Source organism: Aulonocara stuartgranti, assembly GCF_965226115.1.
Source record: "Aulonocara stuartgranti genome assembly, chromosome: 3".
Classification (NCBI taxonomy): Eukaryota; Metazoa; Chordata; class Actinopteri; order Cichliformes; family Cichlidae; genus Aulonocara; species Aulonocara stuartgranti.
This window is the reverse complement of record NC_138941.1, coordinates 58,145,697-58,167,226: the sequence shown is the minus strand read 5'-3', so window position 1 is coordinate 58,167,226 and position 21,530 is coordinate 58,145,697. Positions and strand designations below refer to the sequence as shown.

At 40.6% G+C, this 21,530-nt stretch overlaps 1 long non-coding RNA gene across 1 annotated transcript; it reads left to right on the top strand.

Moving 5' to 3' along the window:
* The first annotated feature begins 13,355 nt into the window (after positions 1–13,355).
* LOC309701899 lies at positions 13,356–17,955 on the top strand. Its single transcript, XR_014275293.1, has 5 exons — positions 13,356–13,699; positions 14,102–14,204; positions 14,507–14,590; positions 15,500–16,169; positions 17,748–17,955. It is a non-coding gene; the product is annotated as an uncharacterized lncRNA (long non-coding RNA).
* Positions 17,956–21,530: the final 3,575 nt, after the last annotated feature.

Genomic DNA, 21,530 nt, shown 5'->3' with positions numbered 1-21,530 from the left:
CTGACAGCCGATCTAGCTGTGCAGCACCTCATAACTAACTGACATCTCTTCACACTGAAGCTCTGGAAGCAAACACATCTTATTTGGAAGTTGCAGCTCCTCTGTCCTCACATCTCTGTCACATCCTCATTGAGAGTGACTGGGATTTGAGGAAAGGATGGAAGTGAAAGAAGCAAGGAGACCCCATAGCATGATGACAAACAGCCTAAGGCTTGAGCCCAGTAAAATTCTGTTTGATAATTGCACCTGTTTTTGTTGTCACTTTTTTGTTTGCCCACTTTTATCCACTTTTATTCAGCTGCGTATCTGTTACCATTGTGTGTTTGTGCTTGTGATTTATTTTTGGACCTCTGACTTTTATATGCTGAAAGTTTGAATAAATAAATAGTTGTTTGCTGACATCTTTTTCTTGTGTGTCTGTTGTCTCTGATCTCTGCAGACTCTGTCAGGCTGCTGAATGGTTCCAGTCTGTGTTCAGGCAGACTGCAGGTGAAGTCTAACCAGAAATGGTCCTCAGTTTGTGAAGCTGACTTTGACCTGCAGGATGCAGAGGTGGTCTGTAGGGAGCTTGGCTGTGGGCCTCTTTCAGTCCTCCAAGGGGCGCTCTATGGAGAAGTGGAGGCTCCAGTGTGGGGCAAAGAGTTCCAGTGTGAAGGCCATGAGTCTGCTCTCCTGGACTGTAGAAGCTCAGGCTCAGCTAGAAAAAGCTGCTCACCTGGCAAAGCTGTTGGACTCACCTGCTCAGGTAGAAGAAGAGCTGTATGGGCTCAAAATGTGGTCATGAATATTTTGTACTTGTAAATCAGGATTTGTATGTGTAAAAATAATTTGTGTGTGCGTAAAAAAAAGATTTGTGTGTGGACTTAGCCAAAAAAAACCCCTGCAATTTACAAGTACGAATTTTGACCCTATTTTTCTTCCTTTCGTCTGATTGGTGAATGTCATGTCAATAACAAATGTAACAATCCAATCAGAGAACAGATGGGTTTGGCTCTCGGAGGGGTGCTTTTTTTTTTAACTGCAGGTCTTTGAAGGGAATAAATGCCCTTTTACATGCCAACCGAGCGTTTTCCTTCATCACCACGAAGGAAAACAGTCTGTGGTCGTCCGAGTTTGGTGATTTTTGTGTCACAGGTCTATGTGTTTAATACAAGGACTTCCACAGCCTTTTCAACAGCGCTGCGGAGCGTGGGTGGTGGTGGGGGGGGGGCAGTGTTTTGGAAATGACAGTCTTCATTATAAAGCTTTCTTCGTTATGAATTAGCATACATGTTTTTATTGAACATTTGAAGAACTAGCAAAAAAACCCAGAAACTCTTGTAGAGGACATAAAGTCAGAGATAGAAAAGACAAGGAGCAGGTGCATCTAGTACAGGTAGAGCTGCTGCAAAAACCCACAGAGCCCAGCAGCCAGCGCAACAAATTCTGGATCCTTTGCTTTTAGTTAGCATTAGCAGCACATCCTGCGTCCGATGTGAAAGGACTTTTATGCTGCGCACTGTGACTCACAGTAATGGTCCCGGGTCAGCCCTGACTTTGTGTTAAACTAATCCTAAAGTAATAAAGGTATTTCTAACCACTGACATACCACAACTTTATCCTTTCAACAGCTTCTGAAAGTTAGGGGACCTAACTGCTATCAGATATTTATATAGAGATTACCCTTCAAGGACCTGCAGTTCAAAAAAGCGCCCCTCCGACAGCCAAACCCATCTGTTCTCTGATTGCATTGTTACATTTGTGATTGACATGACATTGACCAATCAGATGGAAGGAAGAAAAATAGGGTCAAAATTCATACTTGTTACTTGCAGGTTTGTTTTTTTTGGCTAAGTCCACACACATCTTTTTTTTAACGCATACAAAACTGATTTACAAGTACAAAATATTTATGACCACATTTTGAGCCCATAGGAGCTGCAGCTTTGATCTGGTTCAAACTCACTTTATTCTTTCACTGATGACTCTCTGATTTCTGTTCAGAGTCTCATGTCAGGTTGATGGGAGGAGCCAGTCGTTGTGCAGGTACACTGGAGTTCAACCACCAGGGAAACTGGAGACCAGTATCTGGTTTTGGCTGGACCCTGAAGAAAGCAGCTGTTTTCTGTCAACATCTGGGCTGTGGCTCTGTTGTTTTTGTAGGACAAAGAAAGAAGTCCTTATCGGGAGATCAGGTGAACATCAACCCTGACTGTGTTCATTCTGCACTTGCTTTGGAGGAGTGTGCAACATTAGGTTCCTTCATTTACAACTTGGATCTCAAGTGTTCAGGTAAGCCTATTAATGATATCAACTATGACATCATTGGAGCTGTGTAGCATGGACAAATGGTGCTTTTTATATTGCGCTATCCTGCATCCTCACATTAAGTTGCAAACAGTTAAAGTGACTGAACATCAGAACTAAAAACACTGATCCTTACATGAACTAGAAGATTTAAAGGAAATATGAAGTAATTATTAAAAACAACAAAAGTAATAATGTTGCTAATAATCAGCTCTGTCAGTCAGGTCACTTCTCTAAATGAATAAAGGCCTGTTGGATTTTATTGGCTATCAGAGAAGACACTGTGTGACTGGTAGTTGGTCTGACAGCCGATCTAGCTGTGCAGCACCTCATAACTAACTGACATCTCTTCACACTGAAGCTCTGGAAGCAAACACATCTTATTTGGAAGTTGCAGCTCCTCTGTCCTCACATCTCTGTCACATCCTCATTGAGAGTGACTGGGATTTGAGGAAAGGATGGAAGTGAAAGAAGCAAGGAGACCCCATAGCATGATGACAAACAGCCTAAGGCTTGAGCCCAGTAAAATTCTGTTTGATAATTGCACCTGTTTTTGTTGTCACTTTTTTGTTTGCCCACTTTTATCCACTTTTATTCAGCTGCGTATCTGTTACCATTGTGTGTTTGTGCTTGTGATTTATTTTTGGACCTCTGACTTTTATATGCTGAAAGTTTGAATAAATAAATAGTTGTTTGCTGACATCTTTTTCTTGTGTGTCTGTTGTCTCTGATCTCTGCAGACTCTGTCAGGCTGCTGAATGGTTCCAGTCTGTGTTCAGGCAGACTGCAGGTGAAGTCTAACCAGAAATGGTCCTCAGTTTGTGAAGCTGACTTTGACCTGCAGGATGCAGAGGTGGTCTGTAGGGAGCTTGGCTGTGGGCCTCTTTCAGTCCTCCAAGGGGCGCTCTATGGAGAAGTGGAGGCTCCAGTGTGGGGCAAAGAGTTCCAGTGTGAAGGCCATGAGTCTGCTCTCCTGGACTGTAGAAGCTCAGGCTCAGCTAGAAAAAGCTGCTCACCTGGCAAAGCTGTTGGACTCACCTGCTCAGGTAGAAGAGGAGCTGCAGCTTTGATCTGGTTCTAACTCACTTTATTCTTTCATTAATGACTCTCTGATTTCTGTTCAGAGTCTCATGTCAGGTTGATGGGAGGAGCCAGTCGCTGTGCAGGTACACTGGAGGTGAAACACCTGGAAGAATGGAGACTAGTGCATGGCTCTGACTGGACCCTGAAGGAAGCAGCTGTTGTTTGTGAACATCTGGGCTGTGGCTCTGCTGTTTATGTAGGAGAAAGAGAAGAGTTCCCATACAGATCCGTGTGGGAGATCAAACCTGACTGTGTTCACTTTCAATCTGGTCAAATAGAGTGCGCAAAATCAACTGTTGTATCCTCCATCCTGGATCTCACCTGCTCCGGTAAGGTTCAGTGACATCATCAATGGTATAATCAGAGCTGGGTCCAGTAGACGTGGACTACATTTAAATGATCAAAACATCTACCTCTCATCTTTTCCTACCCACTTTTAGTTGATCTCAGTGAACCGTGAACTGTCTTGACATCAAAGACAGTCTGTTGGAGAGTTGATTAAGAGTTGGGAAAAGATAAGAGTGGTGTGCAGAGACTCCAACTGCATTGACACTTGACTCCTAAATGTCACTGACTACAACGTCCAGACGCAGAACTATAAATTGCATGTCTTACTTCAGCCAGATATATTTTACCTCTGTTATTTGATGCATGTTAAATTAATGAGAGCAGCCTGGGAAAATTATGCCTTCATTACAAAGGCCAGAATTTTAAAGGGAAATGAACATAAGGGGATAGATTTACTGCAGCAGAAGAAAACACGAGTTGGTGTTAAAAACCTGCTGTGAGGATCTACCTAAGAGGCACACTACCAGTGGCTGAGAGGATGGGCCTGTTTCTCAGGCTGGCCTTACTGCAAAAGCAGGAGTTTCATCTTCAGAGCACAAAATCTAGGGAGGAAAGTACCTAAATGAATCAGGCACAGTGAGACATATTCAGGTCTGCAAAAAGCTGTTGCTTTTATTGTTCATTTATTTAGAATAAGAGTCCGAGATGTTGTCAGAACAAGTGTGTAATTATCAGAGGTGGAGGGTTTAGATCCGTGAGCACAGGGCCAAAACTGGCTCTGTGCTGTAGATCTTCACTCTGTAATGCTGGAAATTCACAGAAAGGCTTCATCGTGTTAGTGTTCTTCTGCACGCCGTACAGCTCAGCTGCTCCACATCATGCAGCTGTCCTCTGATTAACCCTGATCTCGAACTGAGTCTCCTTCCTTAGGACTTCACACAGTCCCAGCAGTTTCTACCAGCATAGTTCTCCTGATACCACAAACATGATGATCCTCCTTCAGCCTCATCTCATTAATCTGAGCTGCATCACTGTTTTCCACACAACAGTAAAACCTGAGCTCACACTCCTGCATCATTCTCTCCCTCATTGGCTTTGCTGGTTTCTGAGCTGCTCTCTGCAGATTGCTGGTTATTCCTGAAGTGAACACCCTGTGACTGCAGTATCACAGTAATTTACCCCAGGTAGTAAATCTGCCTCGTAGCCAGTAAAACATTCCTGCTGCAGAGATGATCCAGTTCGAACTCGTTTCCTCCTCGTTTAGGATTTCTGTGACCTATATGCTCACTGATCCCAGCTGACCAAGAGTAAACATGAATCCATGATCATCATGTAGGCTGACTCACCTCTGCAGACATTACAGATGCAGACTGGATCATCCAGAACAGAAACATTCTGACCAGCTCACAGGGCTCATAATCAGACTCAGAGTTTCTATAAATCTATATTCTTCACATGCAGCAGTAACAGTTACCAAATGTTTTTCCAGCTGTGTGATGTTTGATTATGCAGATCTGAATCATGCAAACAGATAAACATCAGAACTAATAACACTGATCTTTACATGAACTAGAAGATTTGAAGGAAATATGAAATAATGAAAACAACAACAGTAATAATGCTGCTAATAATTAGCTCTGTCAGTCAGGTCACTTTTCTAAACAAATAAAGGCCTGTTGGAGTTTATCAGCCTATCAGAGAAGACATTGTGTGATGTTGGTAGTCGGTCTGACAGCTGATCCAGCTGTGCAACACGTTATAACTAACTGGCATATCTTTGCACTGAAGCTCTGGAAGCAAACATTTCTAATGTGGAAGCTTCAGCTCTATCTTAAGCTCCTTTAGCTTTTTTGTTGGACCTCTGACTTTTATATACTGAAAGTTTGAATAAGTGAATAGTTGGTTGCTGCCATCTTTTTCTTGTGTGTCTGCTGTCTCTGATCTCTCTGTTTGATCTTCTCTGATCTTTGCAGACTCTGTCAGGCTGCTGAATGGTTCCAGTCTGTGTTCAGGCAGACTGCAGGTGAAGTCTAACCAGAAATGGTCCTCAGTTTGTGAAGCTGACTTTGACCTGCAGGATGCAGAGGTGGTCTGTAGGGAGTTTAGCTGTGGGCCTCCTTCAGTCCTCCAAGGGGCGCTCTATGGAGAAGTGGAGGCTCCAGTGTGGGGCAAAGAGTTTCAGTGTGAAGGCCATGAGTCTGCTCTCCTGGACTGTAGAAGCTCAGGCTCAGCTAGAAAAAGCTGCTCACCTGGCAAAGCTGTTGGACTCACCTGCTCAGGTAGAAGAGGAGCTGCAGCTTTGATCTGGTTCTAACTCACTTTATTTTTTTACTGATGACTCTGCTTTTTATACAGCACTTATTGATTTCAGGTTGGAGGGAGGAGCCAGTCGCTGTGCAGGTACACTGGAGGTGAAAGTGAGAGAATGGAGACCACTGGCTGACTATGGTCTCTCTTTTCGAGAAGATGGATATCTTATCTGCGAACATCTGAACTGTGGCTCTACTCTTTCTATAGAATATAGACACGATTTCTCATACAGTTCTGTGTGGAAGATTAAACATCAATGTATTGAATCTGGATCTACTCTGAGAGAGTGTGTGAGATCAAAAATATCAGGAAGATCACAAATAATTCCAGGAACATATGTATTAGACAGTGTCTCCTTTCTGGATATCACCTGCTCAGGTAATGATAAATGACATCATGTACGTCTGTGATGTTCCCATTGTGTTCCTTCCCCAGTTACAATGATGCTCAGCAGTTTCTGTTGGACTGAATTGTAAAGTTTGTGGAAGTTTCCACAGACATCACTTTCTCTTTCTTGATTGGAAATTTCATTGTTTGTGTGTATTTACAGAAGTGCTGGTTCAGCCAATCATCTCTGTGTCTTCCTCCATGGATGTGGTGTCTGAAGCCCAGCAGCATTGGCTTCAGGTTTTTAGAGGCTCCAGCTTCAACATCAGCTGCTCCATTCAGCCACAGTACCCTGGAGGCTTCTTCCAGCTCACCTTCACTTCCTCCAACACACCATACAACTACACCCAGCCAGCTGTCAATCACTCTTCCCACTTCCTGTTTCCTGCAGCAGACCCCGCCCACCAAGGAAGTTACAGCTGTCTTTATCACGTACATGCTTTGTCACATAGCTTCTACTCTGAAAGCCACCGGCTGTCTGTGTCTGTCTCAGGTAAGCTGAAGCAGAAACTTACACATTCTAAAAAAACAAACTTATAGAAAGTATTTAAACCGGAGCAGAAAGTGCAAGACAGAGCATGTTTCGTTACCACTGTAACTGTGGTCACTCATTAGTGGATTTGTTCATGTCCAGAGGATCATTATTCTGCTAAAATGTCCTCTTCAGATTCAGCTTCAGCTTTCACACAAATGATCTGACATTATCTCCCAGTTCTCTTTGATACAAAGCAGAGTTGAAGAAAACACTGAAAGATGTCCAGTCTCTGAGGCAGCGAAGCAACAGTAAACCATAACATGTCAACCTCCATGCTTTACAGTGGCTTTCAGCTTCCTCTCCTGTAAATCTATCTTTGGTCTAAATCAAATATGTCTGCTGTCACTGTGGCCAAACACCTCCATCTCTGCTTCCTGTGTTCAGAGCACATTATTCCTACTCTGTGACTGATGATCTTTGAGAAACTGTACTTTGTCTCTGATGTTCTTCTTGGACAGTAATCTTACAGACACAACAAGCAGCTCCATGTGGAAGTGATGCTCAAAGATTTCACTGCAGTTTGTGTTTAATAGCAGCTGTTGGACTCATGATGACTGTGAATGTGTTTGATCAGATCCTCCAGATCCCACTGGTTTCATCATCAGAGCGGTCATCCTACCACTGATTCTGCTGCTGGAGAACGTTGTCCTGTATTTCTACTGTAAGGTACTGAACATATGTTTGTATCTGACAATAAAGCCCTCAGGCTGTTTTAATGAGCTAAAGAGAGGAGTGATGCAGTCAGTCTGTGTGCTCCTGTGTCTCTCCAGGCCAGCAGGGGGAGGAAGCTGGGCAGACGGGAGAACATTGAGCTGGTTGACCGTAACCTCGGTGTTGGTGCAGCTGAAGGAGGGCTGGCTGAAGAGGAAGGAGTTCAGGGAGCAGAAGAGAACCTCTGAGGAGTTCATCTCACATCCTGATGAATTTCTGAGCTGACTCACAAGTGACTATCCCATTGGCTGAGTCAAAGATTCTACTTTTTTCTATTGAAGATCCATTAAAGCAATCAGGCTGGAATGATTCTGTAGTTTTTTTTTTTTTGTTTTTTTTTAACATTAAAATACCTAAGCCATAAATGTTTTTATGCATCTCTCTGGATTTTCTGATCTCCATGCCAACTGTTTGCTGCTAAACATATCAAATGCAGTTTGAATTTCAGATGCTTTTACTGGTTCCGCTCTCCCAGTTAAAATCAAAAGGTGACGGGTTGTGTTCAAATTTTTTCAGAAGGAAGTACAGGAAAACAATCTCTCATTTAAAAAGATTTAATCATGTTCATATTATCCTACTACTGATTCTAATATCTAGTTCGGGACATTCTGTTTAGATTGAATATCTCTTTTACATTGCTTTTATTCTGTCGTAGCTATTCTGGTCTTCTATCTCCTGTCTGCATATGTATGCATATTTATATGTATACATGTATATATGTCCACATACGTACCTGTGTGTGTGTGTGTTTGTATACGTATATGCATTTAAATGTATATGTGAGAGTCTGCTTGTGTGTAATATAAAAAAAACACCCAGCACGCCCCTGCGGGCGGTTTGTCCTTCAAGCTCGGGTCCTCTACCAGAGGCCTGGGAGCTTGAGGGTCCTGCGCAGTATCTTAGCTGTTCCCAGGACTGCGCTCTTCTGGACAGAGATCTCCGATGTTATTCCCGGGATCTGCTGGAGCCACTCGCCTAGCTTGGGAGTCACCGCACCTAGTGCTCCGATTACCACGGGGACCACCATTACCTTCACCCTCCACATCCTCTCGAGCTCTTCTCTGAGCCCTTGGTATTTCTCCAGCTTCTCGTGTTCTTTAAAAAAGCATATCTCTCCTCTGGTATCTTGAGGAATTTTTTTTTTCTTTTTGAACTATTTCTCTTTATGTGAAAGATCAGTAGTGAATGATAGACAGGAAAGAGCAGAAGTCTTGCAGCAAAGCCCCACAGTCCCCACTCAAACCCAGCCTGCTGCATCTCAGCCATAAGCCATATGAATGTCTTTTCAATTGGTCAGCTGAACTAGCCACCAGTAAAGAATTCAAATCATGGGTCAGAATCAAAGAAGGGAGCACACTGAGAGGGAGGAAAAGACTCTGGACAGTCAGTTGGAATCAAACACGATTCATTTTTATGGCTAGATAAATGACCAACCGTCAGATTGCTAACAGGTTCTGTGATTTCATTTCCATCTTCTTGGAACTTCTGTTAAAATATTTGCATTAGTCTATTAATTATTTCTGTCATTAAACAAGAAAAAAAGAAACTGTTCAATTCGCATCAAAGTAATTCCAGAATTACTTTGATGTTTCCAGTTTTGACAACATGCTTTTTTATAAACAGTAAATAAAATGTCTTCTAAAATGTCAACCACTGATAATTACTGCCTTAATTTTTTTCTATTGTGAGTTAAACAGTTTGTAAGGCAACACTTCTCCAGGTATTTTATAAAAGTGTGTGATTACTCTCTTGTCTTAAATTGAGCTTTCTCCAAATGTCTTTCTACCTGCAGCTAGACCACAAATAATATTCATATGAAACAGCTTTGGGAGGTGAGAAAAAAATGAATCAGCTGAGAGTGAAGAGGACAACCTGAGAGATCTAAAAATCCAAGTCCCAAAATACAGAAGGCTCCTGTCACTGTTAGATTTGTTGATTGTCATTTATGCTTAGAAATATCTACTCATGTATGCTTAGAGTTTTATAATCAATGTCATGTTGGTAGAGGTCTGATCCTTAGTAGTCTGTGGAGACTCTGGGAGGCACACACAACTTAAGGTCAGGAGAGAGGTTATATCTGCTCTTACTTCACCTTCACAGACATAATGCCTTTTTTAGATGAACTGCTGGACTTCCAAACCAGCAGGTTTAGGGAAGTGAAGGAACGGCGTTTGTCCAGTTCTCTCCAGTGCACGAGAAACATAAAGAACTTTGCCTACTCGTGTCTTGCTTTGCTGTGTAACTAAATTGTCTTCAACGTTCCAGCGAATAGGGTTGAGCTACAAACCTATCAGTCACCATTGTAAACTTTCTGAATTTTAAAGACATACATGGTAATTTTAATTCTACATCCTAAATGGTCGGGAGTTGTGCAACCAAACTCAGCACACAAGTACATCTTAGACCCCTGAAACCTTTAATGTTACAATGTGAAATTCTGACTACACCCACGCATAAGCTACATAAGATAGAAGTGCTACATAAGCACTTGTTTTACCTTAATTATTATTTTCAAACTTCTTGAATCTTACCTAGCAACCACCTACCTACAGGCTAAAATGACCTAGTTTAACATTCATGCACCTGTAACGCTTAATCGCATGGCCAAGAGTAAAAACAGGCCAAGTAGTGTTGGAGCACAATCATGTCCAAGTAATAACTGTATTTTAGAAACCTCCCCCACTTCCTATGCTTATGTCTATAGTGAAAGGTTATTCTGCTGAGTTGTGTATATTCAATGTAATACAATTAAATGGGGCAACAAATTATCCAAGATCTTTGCACAAATTAATGAAATTGTGATAGAAATTTTACCACATGCGTAATAAAAATAAAAAATAAAGAGTAAAGCCACAGTCTGCAGGATATTTGACAAATAACAAACAAGTATAGAATTTTATGCAGGAACAAGTTATCCACCTACCACCATTACAGAATACAATAAAACTATTCTATGCAAAAACTATATCAGTTTTATTCTATACAATATTAGTCCAGAATAAGATTTCTGTAGAGAAAGTCAAGTTGTTTTTTTGCATGACTTTTATATTAGTTACAGTGTTGATAGAATTGATATGAAACAGAAAAGACCTTAATAATGAGGAAAGCATGTGGCTACCAACAATGTGATGCTCATGCCCTACTGGAGTAAGCAATGCATCTTATATGACATCACACACTGTGGACACACTGCCAACATGTTCTCTACATTTTATTTGTTTTCTTCTATTTTATTACTTATACAAGGCACTGAGGTACTTTTAATTAACTAAAACTACACATATGAGAGAGTGCAGGAATTTATATATTTATTTCATTTCATTTCATTTATTTGTTCATTTTCAGGCACAACAAATACCTATATTGAACATAAAATGCACAAAATAACTTCAGCATAACCAAAAATTAAAAACATAAGAAAAAGAGGCACATCGAGTAGAATCTCACAGATAAGGGAACAAAATTAAAAGGTACAAAGAGACTTCTGAAATACGGATACATAAAAAACTGTAATGGTGCTGGATCGTTGACCCAGCGTTTTGGGTTTCATATGATTATTTTCCTCTGTACCAGTTTATTCTGATTTTGGTACCCTGTGTCCTCCCCTTATGCCCTGTTTATGTCCCTGAGTTTGCGTTTTGGATTTCCTCTTTTATTCTGAAGGTCTGTGTCTGTGGTCATTGTGTTCAGCTTGTATCCTCCAGTCATTATGTATATTAGAATCAGCTGTGTCTCCCACCTGTATGTCATTTCCTGGTCTCCTTGTGTGTGTATATATAGTGGGTGTCGGTCTGCGTTTGTTGTCGGCTCGTCTGTGTTCCATGGTGTTTCGTTTACTCGCTCTGCAGCGCTCTGCCCCGCACCATGTTTTGTATGTCCTCAGGTTTGTTATTTAGTTTTCCCAGTTTAGGTTTCTTTAGTCATTTCTCATTTGCCTGTTTTGCCACTTGTAAATAAATGTCACTCGTATCATCAGTCACTGCCTGCATTTTGGGTCCTTTTTCCTCCCACATCACAAACTAAGAAAAGTACAAATTAAGTTGGTTAAAAACAGCAAAAGAAAGACTGACATTGTGTTTGAGAGAAGTGCAAATTGTATTAATAAGTAATATGCACACTAAACATGAAATAACCTTATAAGCATTTTGTTTATATCTTACCAGTTTATATACAATTCTACCCTACACTAAACATATAAGATTTAATATATTATATGAACCTACCTGTCCACTGGTATAAGCATGTGGAGGTAGGGACCTCACAGCACAGGCATACTACCAACCTATCACAGAACTGTGTTGTACATGTGTATATGATGTATTTTTAATCTATTGTGTTTATAAATGTAAAGAAGACAAAGGGAAACCAAACATTAGCTCACGTTTAAACAAGGAAGGATTATTCATTAAATTATTTATGCGCATATTTAAGGAGAATTTGGATATCTAGAGGACTTTCAGTGAACTGCTTCAATTTTTTTTTATTGTAATACAAGTACTGAGTTTCTGAAATCTTACCTGTGGTATATTATTATTAAAACTAAACATTTTAAAATTGACTCAAAATTAACTGAATTTATACAGAAACAATAAAATATCCAATTATGACATATTCAAATAGTTTATCAGATGTGGATGTGCTGCTTGCGGTGATAGTGTGCCTCTCCTAGATTTGTGTGTTGCACAGAAAAGGCATGGCTGGCAAACCTTTTGTGCAAGTAGTGAAGCCTTTAGTGAAACAATCCTGCTAAATTGGGTCAACCCCTCACCCAGCTCAGACTTGGTCAAAACATAGGTCAATTTAGCAAAAAAAAAAAAAATGTTTCAGCAAACACGACAGCCTTTTCTTTTACAGTTTATCAGCATCAGTGTGGAAAACTGTTGCATAGCTGTAAGGGAAGCTGGTATATTAATGTCAATAAGAAGCTCTTGCCACCCAGCTCCTGCATTCCCAATTTAGCATAGCCACGCAATTGTGCTCTACCACTTCATCAGCAATAGGCAGCAGAGTCCATCATGGCTTTTTCAGCTGCAGCAGCAGCTCGGACACAGAGAGGACTCTGAGCTGAAAATCTGTTCGTGAGTAAAGTGGACTAAAATATTTTTTTTGGTTTTTTTGCAAACTACCAGTTTGCTTGTAAATAAAATTGTGAATGTTACACTGTATATATTGAGCTCAGCAGTAGTAATAGTAGGAGTGTGACAGTAGAAACAGTTACAGTTTTTGGTATGTTACAAATTGCTTCAACAAACTTGGGGGAGAGTGAACTGTCCTCAGCTGTGATCGCATGACCTTAATATGTAATATATTACATTATCATCATTTATTATTAGTGAATCATATATCATCTATATACTTTGGATGTCAAATGATTCCAGGTGAAATCACCTGGAATGGACACCACTGAAAATAGAAGTAAAATACAAGTGCTGTATAATCTCACATTGTGGTTCCTGCAAACTGTTAAAAGTCAAATAACATTTTGCCCAGCAGTGCTCCTCATGATAGTTTACACAAGGTCATTGCTTCACTTTAGGTTTGCAGATGAATTCTTTTATGACACCAATCTGTTACCTGGCAACACTGTCAAAATTCACTTCTTCACTTAAATATGACTGTTTTCAATGAGAAAACAACACGATTCTATGTGAATTCAGTGCTATTTGAATGTTTTCATTAGGAAAATTGTGACACATTAATTACAATAAAAACTAAATTCAGTGCATGAAACTCTGCTGATAAACAGAGCAATTGAATATTGTGAGCCTGTTAATTATTTACAGATAGTGTGATCATTTTAAAGGATGGGCCACATGCAACAGTCGTCACCCTGTGACATTAATATTGGTTTCATAATATTTCATGCATTTTTTTTAAATCGGGTCTGCATTCAGAGCTCTCATCATTATTTTCTTATTCTTTTCTTCTTGTACTTTGTGCAAAACCCTCTTATTTTTAACAACAACTCAAGAGGTTAGTCAGTGCGGCTAAAACCTGGCCAGGAATCGCAGTTTGTCCTCTTTAAGAACACTGCCAGGCTCCGTAGATACCTATCAATGATTTACACAGTGTCATGAGATAATGGACGGCGACATTCGGGTATGTATTTGTTTTTTTTAGTGTTATCTAAAATTTATTTTAGAACTTAACTTCACAGAAAACATCATTTTGAGACTGTTCTGTGGTGTCTTAACTTAAAAGCATACTGGTGATTATCAGCTGTTATTTATGTATAATTGACAGCAACACAGTAAGGAAAACTGGAACAGAGGTGAAAGCTTAAAGCCATGACACATTAGTAGTTATAGCAGTGACATCACCCTGACAGTAAAATGACCAATTGAAAACCTTTGTTCACCTTCAAGTTGCTTAGGTTAGGAAAGTTTTGAACTTTGTCTGCAGACAAGTGCTTTGTTTTCCTAGTTAATTTTGTGTCAGTCAAGCTGAAACCTCTCTTGTCTCATTCTCTCTTTGTTTTTTTAATTGTCTTTTTACTTTCAGTCGTCTTCCGTTCTTTTCCAAATGGATCGTCTTCGCATTACATCTCAGTCCCAAATTCTCACTGTACTGGTTTTTCATTTTTTCTTAATACACATCTGTAGAGGTAAATAAATTGTTAATTATATACTGTCTTATTGAAGCATGAAGTGCTGAAAAGAAAAGAATATATACAGTGAGGCAAAACAGTATTTAGTCAGCCACCGATTGTGCAAGTTCCCCCACCTAAAATGATGACAGGTCAGTAATTTGCACCAGAGGTACACTTCAACTGTGAGAGACAGAATGTGAAAAGAAAATCCATGAATTCACATGGTAGGATTTGTAAAGAATTTATTCGTAAATCAGGAATTTTGATTTCACACAATTAGTGAAACAGTAGTAGTAGGTGCCTTTGTGCCTTTTCAGGTGGACAGTCTCATGGCTTCCATCAATGCACTGAACGATGAGAAACAACAACTGCAAAAGCTGCTGGAGACCAGAGAAAAAGAGGTTTATCTTAAATTTATTCAAATATAAAATACAGAGGAGAAAATCTTCATATAGTTTAGATGAAATGGTGATTTTAAAAGTGAAACAGTCAGGTGCCTTTGTAATCTTATCATATCCAAACCCTGTTTTAATTTCAGTTAGTGGAGAAAAAATAGAAATAGTTTTATTTTGTTTAGATTATTTTGTTACATTGTAAGTACTTGGAAGGTGTATATCTTATGTCTGTTTGAAGTTGCCCTCTGACTTCTATATGACCTCTGTTCCTTATGTGCACCATAATCATCACCCCTGTGGTGCTTTACTATTTCAATATTTCAAGATTCAGACACCTGCAGGTTTTTCAAAGTCCTGCATGTGTCTGTGTGCCTGTGTCTACGTGAAACTGGGCAAATGCCGTAGACAGACAGTTTCTGTGCCAGTGTCAAGGCCCCGTTGAGCACTGTCACATGTGCCATAAAAATACAGATATGTAATGTATATTTATAAAATTTCAAGATTCTCTAGTTTTCATTAATTTGACCCATACTTGTAAATCTAATATCCATCTAAGGAGATACAGGTCAACTTGTTGCATCTGTAAAACAAGTATATTTTCATTTTTGTGTATTTTGGGTCACTATTTGAAAGTTATGAAATTTCATTATAAAAAGAATGACAATGAAGGTATTGTTACTGCTGTCACATTTGACAAAAGATCTATGTAAAGTAAAAGGTTTAATTGTGCTTTTTGTGTTTTTGTTTTGTTTTCCTTTTTTTTTTTTTTAGTTTAAGACTTATTGTCGAGACAAATCTGTGACATAGAAAAGTATGGGTCTATTATTAAGCTTACAGTAAAGGATGATACCAAATTTCTAAAAAGCCTTTAAGTCGCTGCCTGTTCAAACATCACATTTTCTCTTTGTTTGTCAGGCAGAGAACCAAAAACAAGCTGATAAGAAGTTGAGTGAAGAACTGAGGGAGACACAAAAACAACTGGACAACAAGACAGAAGAAAACAAACAGATTAAAAGACATGTACACACACATCCATCAATATGTATCATTGTGTCACATATCACACAATATCAATGTGGTGGTGAATCACTGAGCTTCATTATGTGGATTCACAAATACACTCAACAAAAATATAAACGCAACACCTTTGTTACTGCTCCCATTCCCCATGGGATGGACGTAGAGACCTAAAATTCATTCCAGATACACAATATAACCATCCCTCCCAAACAGTGGTCACAAATCAGTCCAAATGTGTGGTAGTGGGCACCAGGGGCGGAGCGTGGGGGTGGCTTACTGGGCTTAAGCCCGGGTTGTTTTGTCAGAAGCCCGGGGTCTTTTGGAGTGTAATGTTTTCATAGTTAGATGCCTGGCTGACAACTGTATAAAACAAAAAGTGCAAGCAATATTCGAAACACACAGTGCACACTGTGGGAATTTACGACTGTGCGTGAATCCCCCCTGATATTGGTATGATCCGAGCTCAGACACTAAGCGACAGAGCGAGGGGGCGGGGCAGCTGCTGCCTGTGAGTGCAGTGTTGGAGAAACGGAGCCAGCCATACTAAGGAGAGCTTATTGACCAGGTACCAAAGCAAATCATTCGTACTGTACAAATAATGTAAATATGATGGTGCATCACGAAAGATTGATGTCAAACTGATCACTTGACCAATATTACGTTACTTGCTGTTCAAGTGAATCAACAAATGGCGAAATGAAAAGCCGAACAAATGCTATTTTTTTTTTAGAGAGTCTTAGCTTACGTGTGTTTATTTCATATTTTCAGTTCTTACCCTCATCGACTAAATCTGTTTCAGTTATGTACTGAAATATAAGAATGGACATTAGAGCGTTCTTTCAAAGAAAAAACTCAAGTAAATGTTATTTTATATATTATGCTTTGTATGTTGTTCAGTATATTTCTATGCAAAACAAGGCTATGTCCACACGTACCCGGGTATTTTTGAAAACACAGATTTTTCTATGCGTTTGCACCTTTCGTCCACACGTAAACGGCGTTTTTGGTCACTGAAAACGGAGATTTTTAAAAACTCCGGGCAGGGTGGATATTTTCTAAAACTCCGTTTTTGCATTTACGTGTGGACGAGAAAAACGGAGAAAACGCAGGGTCAAAGATGTGTGCCTTTTTTGACGTTACAGTGTGTGCCACGTTATTGTTTCGATGAAATGAATTTCTACAATACTGTTACTGTTACTTGTACTCTCTGCAGTGTTTAAATGCTTACATATACACACACAGTTACTGTCCCTCCACACATACGACTCGGTTCTGCTTCTATGCCCCAGCTTTGTTTACTTTTTCCCGCCGAGGCTTCTAGACTTCTGATTGGCCAACATTTCTACACGGTTAGGAATATAGCGCCACCTGCTGCTTTGGCATGATCCTAGCAGCGTTTTCCTTCATTTCTGCCTTTATGTGTAGACGGGATTATTTTTTAAAACGAAAACGGAAAATCTCCGTTTTCAAAAATACCCGTGTATGTGTGGACGTAGCCCAAGAGGGATTTCAGTACACAGCAGGATATTCACATTTGTAACCAGATATTTACATACACTTTAGGGAGAAAACATAAAACATTTTTACTGTACAACATCAATTTAGAGTAAACTTTTGTTTTAGATAAATATTGAAATATATTTTGAATTAGTTAAATGTCAGAATAAAGAGAGACAGAGCTGTCTGTTTTTTATCACTTTGATCAAATGTAGGAGTACATGTACACTAAGTTTATTGTTAATTAATAAGAAACTCCAGACGATTCGATTCTGAGCTGAAGAAGCTTCTGATAGGTTAGTAGAGTCCATGTGAGTAAATTGGTGGCACAGCTGTGGATGCATATAAGGCAAAACACAGAGCCTGTTTCTGTGACATGGGAAAATCAAGAGATGTCAACCAAAACACCAGGAAAAGAACTGTGGAGCTCCATAAGTGTGGCTCAATTTTGGATACAATTTGGTGCCATTTGCAATTAAAAAACACAGACAGTTTCTCTCTTTACTCTTAAAGTTAACAAATATGTTTTTTATATTTATCAATCTAAAAAAATAAACATTTAGTCTGATTTGATGTTACAATTAAAAAAGTGTTTGTGTTTTTATCTGAAGAGTTTGTAAATATCTGTATATTTGATGATTGTCAGCACAAAGAGAGAGAGAGAAACAGAGAGGGAGATGGAGAATGAGGACAGAACAGAGATGAACAAGAGCAGGTGAGACACACATGTTAGTCAAATGGTCGTTTGCCAAAAGTATCACCATATCATAGGTACTCATGTATCTCGTACCTAGTATTTCTTTTTAGGTTTGTTATTTTTCAAATTCTATATTTATTAAGTTATGCAGGCTTCTTCGCACAACAAGGCTAAATAATTATATAAATTATATATTATATAATAATTACCGTAATTGTCGGGCTATAAAGTCAAAGTCAAAGTCAAAGTCAACTTTATTTGTCGATTCTGCCACATGTACAGGACATACGGAGAATAGAAATTGCGTTACTCTTCACTCCCTAGATAAATAGCAAATGAACATTTAAATATATTTAAATATAAAAGTGATTAAAAAAAAAATGCAAGTAAAATAATTAAAAAGTAAAAATTTAAATAAATACAATTTTACATATAACAAGAAAGCTATATAATATACAATATAATGGGTAAGTGACATTGAGTGTAAACCAGGCAGAGTAGTGCAAATAGGCAAATAGTGCAAATGGAGATTTGGTAATGTATGGTAAGAGAAAGTGTAACAAAGTCTTATGAGGTAATGGCAGTCCAATGCTCCACAAAGTGACTGGTAACTGGTGCAGGCCAGTGAGTGAGTCAGAGAGTGTGTGTGTTTGTGTGTGTGTGACAGAGTTCAGTGAGACCGTGGAGGAGAGAGGGGAGAGGGGGCAGAATCGGGAGGGAGTTAAGCTTCCTGACAGCCTGATGGATGAAGCTGTCCTTCAGCCTGCTGGTCCTGGCCTGGAGACTCCGCAGTCTCCTCCCCGACGGCAGCAGCTTGAAGAAGCTTTGCATTGGGTGTGTGGGATCAGCCGCTATGCAAAGGGCTTTTTTAGTGAGACGGGTGCTGTAAATGTCCTGGAGGGAGGGGAGAGAGACACCAATGATCCTCTCTGCAGCTCTCACTATGCGTTGGAGGGTTCTATGACAGGATGCATTGCAGGCTCCAAACCACACAGTGATGCAGCTCGACAGGATGCTCTCGATGGTGCCTCTGTAGAAAGTGTACATGATGGGGGCTGGTGCTCCTGCTCTTCTTAGTTTGCGGAGAAAGAAGAGACGCTGCTGTGATTTCTTGGCCAGTGCTGTGGTGTTGTACGTCCAGGAGAGATCCTCTGTGATGTGCACACCCAAGAACTTGGTGCTGCTCACTCTCTCCACAGACGCTCCGTCAATGGTCAGAGGAGCATGTTGGGTGTGCATTCTCCTGAAGTCCACAACAATCTCCTTCGTCTTCTCCACATTCAGAGAGAGATTGTTGTCAGCACACCACGTGGCCAGGCGTCTCACCTCACTTCTGTAGTCGGTCTCATCCCTGTTGCTAATGAGACCCACCACCGTTGTGTCGTCCGCAAACTTGATGAAGAGGTTGGAGCTGTATGATGGGGTGCAGTCATGGGTCAGCAGAGTGAAGAGGAGGGGGCTCAGCACACATCCCTGCGGGGCCCCCGTGTTTAAAATGATGGTGCTGGATGTATTACTGCCGACCCGTACTGCTTGAGGTCTTCCGGTGAGGAAATCCAACAGCCAGTTGCACAGTGAGGTGTTGAGCCCCAGCTGGACCAGTTTTTGAATGAGCTGTTGGGGGATTATGGTGTTGAATGCTGAACTGAAATCTATGAACAGCATTCGAACATATGAGTCATTTTTGTCCAGGTGTGTGAGTGCCGAGTGGAGTGCAGTGGAGATGGCATCATCGGTTGAGCGGTTGGGCCGATAGGCAAACTGGAAGGGATCCAGGGAGGGGGGCAGGACAGTCTTGATGTGCTGCATGACTAGTCGTTCGAAGCACTTCATCAGGATGGGAGTAAGTGCAACAGGACGGTAGTCATTAAAGCAGGAGGGAGATGACTTTTTTGGAACCGGAATGATTGTGGTGGCTTTAAAACATGTGGGGACGACAGCCTGGATGAGTGATATGTTGAAGATGTCTGTGAAGACATCAGTGAGTTCCACTGCACAGTCTCTCAGTGCACGACCAGGAATGTTGTCAGGACCCGGAGCTTTATGTGCATTGATCCTGCTGAGGGATCTCCTCACGCTGTCCGGTGACAGAGTCATCACCTGGTCACCAGGAGGGGGTGGGGTCTTCTGTGCAGTGGTGCTGTTTTGGACTTCAAAGCGAGCAAAGAAAGTGTTCAGCTCGTTCAGCAGGGGGATAGTGCTATCACAGGTCTGTGGTGGGGGCTTGTAATCTGTGATGGTCTGAATGCCCCGCCACAGGCTCCGTGAGTCTCTGCTGTCTTTGAAGTGATGAGATATTTTCCTGGAGTACTGTCTCTTAGCCTCTCTGATGCCACGGGAAAGGTTGGCCCTAGCTGTCCTCAGGCTACTGTCCTAAGCCGCTACTTTTTCCACAAGCTTTGAACCCTGCGGCTTTTAGTCAGGTGCGGCTTTTCTATGGATTGTCCCTGATTTTCAGGTGCGCTTTGTAGTCCGGGAAATACGGTATATAAACTTTTCTCAATCTAAATATTGTACTTTGGTAGAATTAAAAAATAAGTGTAGTGCAGGTCTATGATGATTTTTAGTGCTACTATCATCTAGTTCTGATTGTGGTTCTGTTTTGGTTAAGTCGCAAGTAGTCCTGATTTTGAACTGTTGTAGTCCTGTTTTAATTCTGGATCAGTTCTGGGTCTGGTTGAATTGGGGTTTAGTCCTTGTGTCTTGATACAGCCCTGATTTTGTTCTGCCTCGCTGCTTAATTAAAAAACTAGTTTAAGGTGTCCTGCACATGTGATATATATTTTTCCCTATATGAAGTCATTTTTTTTTAACAAAACTCAAAACAGAGCCAATTAATCTTTCAGTCATTTCTACCCCCCCCCCCAACAAAAAAAAAAAAAAAAATCCCACATGCATACTACCCTTTTGGGCTAAGCCCCGGGTGTTTCAAATGTCTGGCTCCGCCTCTGGTGGGCACATCTGCTATATTGAGATAATCCATCCCACCTCACAGGTGTGCCACATCAGGATGCTGATCTGACATCATGAGTAGTGCACAGGTGTACCTCAGACTGCCCACAACAAAAGGCCACCCTGGAATGTGCAGTTTTGTCTCACAGCAAAATGCCACAGATGCCACAAGCAATGAGGGAGCGTGCAATTGGCATGCTGACAGCAGGAATGTCAACCAGATCTGTCGCCCGTGCATTGAATGTTCATTTCTCTGAACTTGTTCAGTAGTTTACTGAACTACTGAACGCGCATATTTTAAAGTAAAGGCTTTAAAACTAAGTTAGTACAAACATCGCAAATGTCACATAACTTTGCCGACATGTGGCCAACAGTAATGTTTTAATGTTCTTCGTTATTAAACATTTGCACATAAACAGTGACATAAGTGACATAATATTCAGTACTTACTTTTAAAAGTTTACTCTTTGGGCGCCCCTCTTCCGCCGTTTTTTTTTCGGCATAATTATCCACACCCACTGCCGTGCTATGAAGTCTGGGATATGTTGGGCCACAAAGTCTACACCGCCACATCCTTAAAATTCAAGAAATGAAGGACGCATTTGAGGGCTGCATTTCGAGCAGCCTTTGAACTGGGACAGCCTTCGTCTCGTCGCTGTGACGTAATCGGCCTTAAAATGCCTTTAAAGCTGCAGATCCTGATTTGGGATACTGCCATTGTGTCTTCCTGTCCATCTCGAGTACCACATTGACAGCCATAAGGTGTGCCTTGCTTCTTCC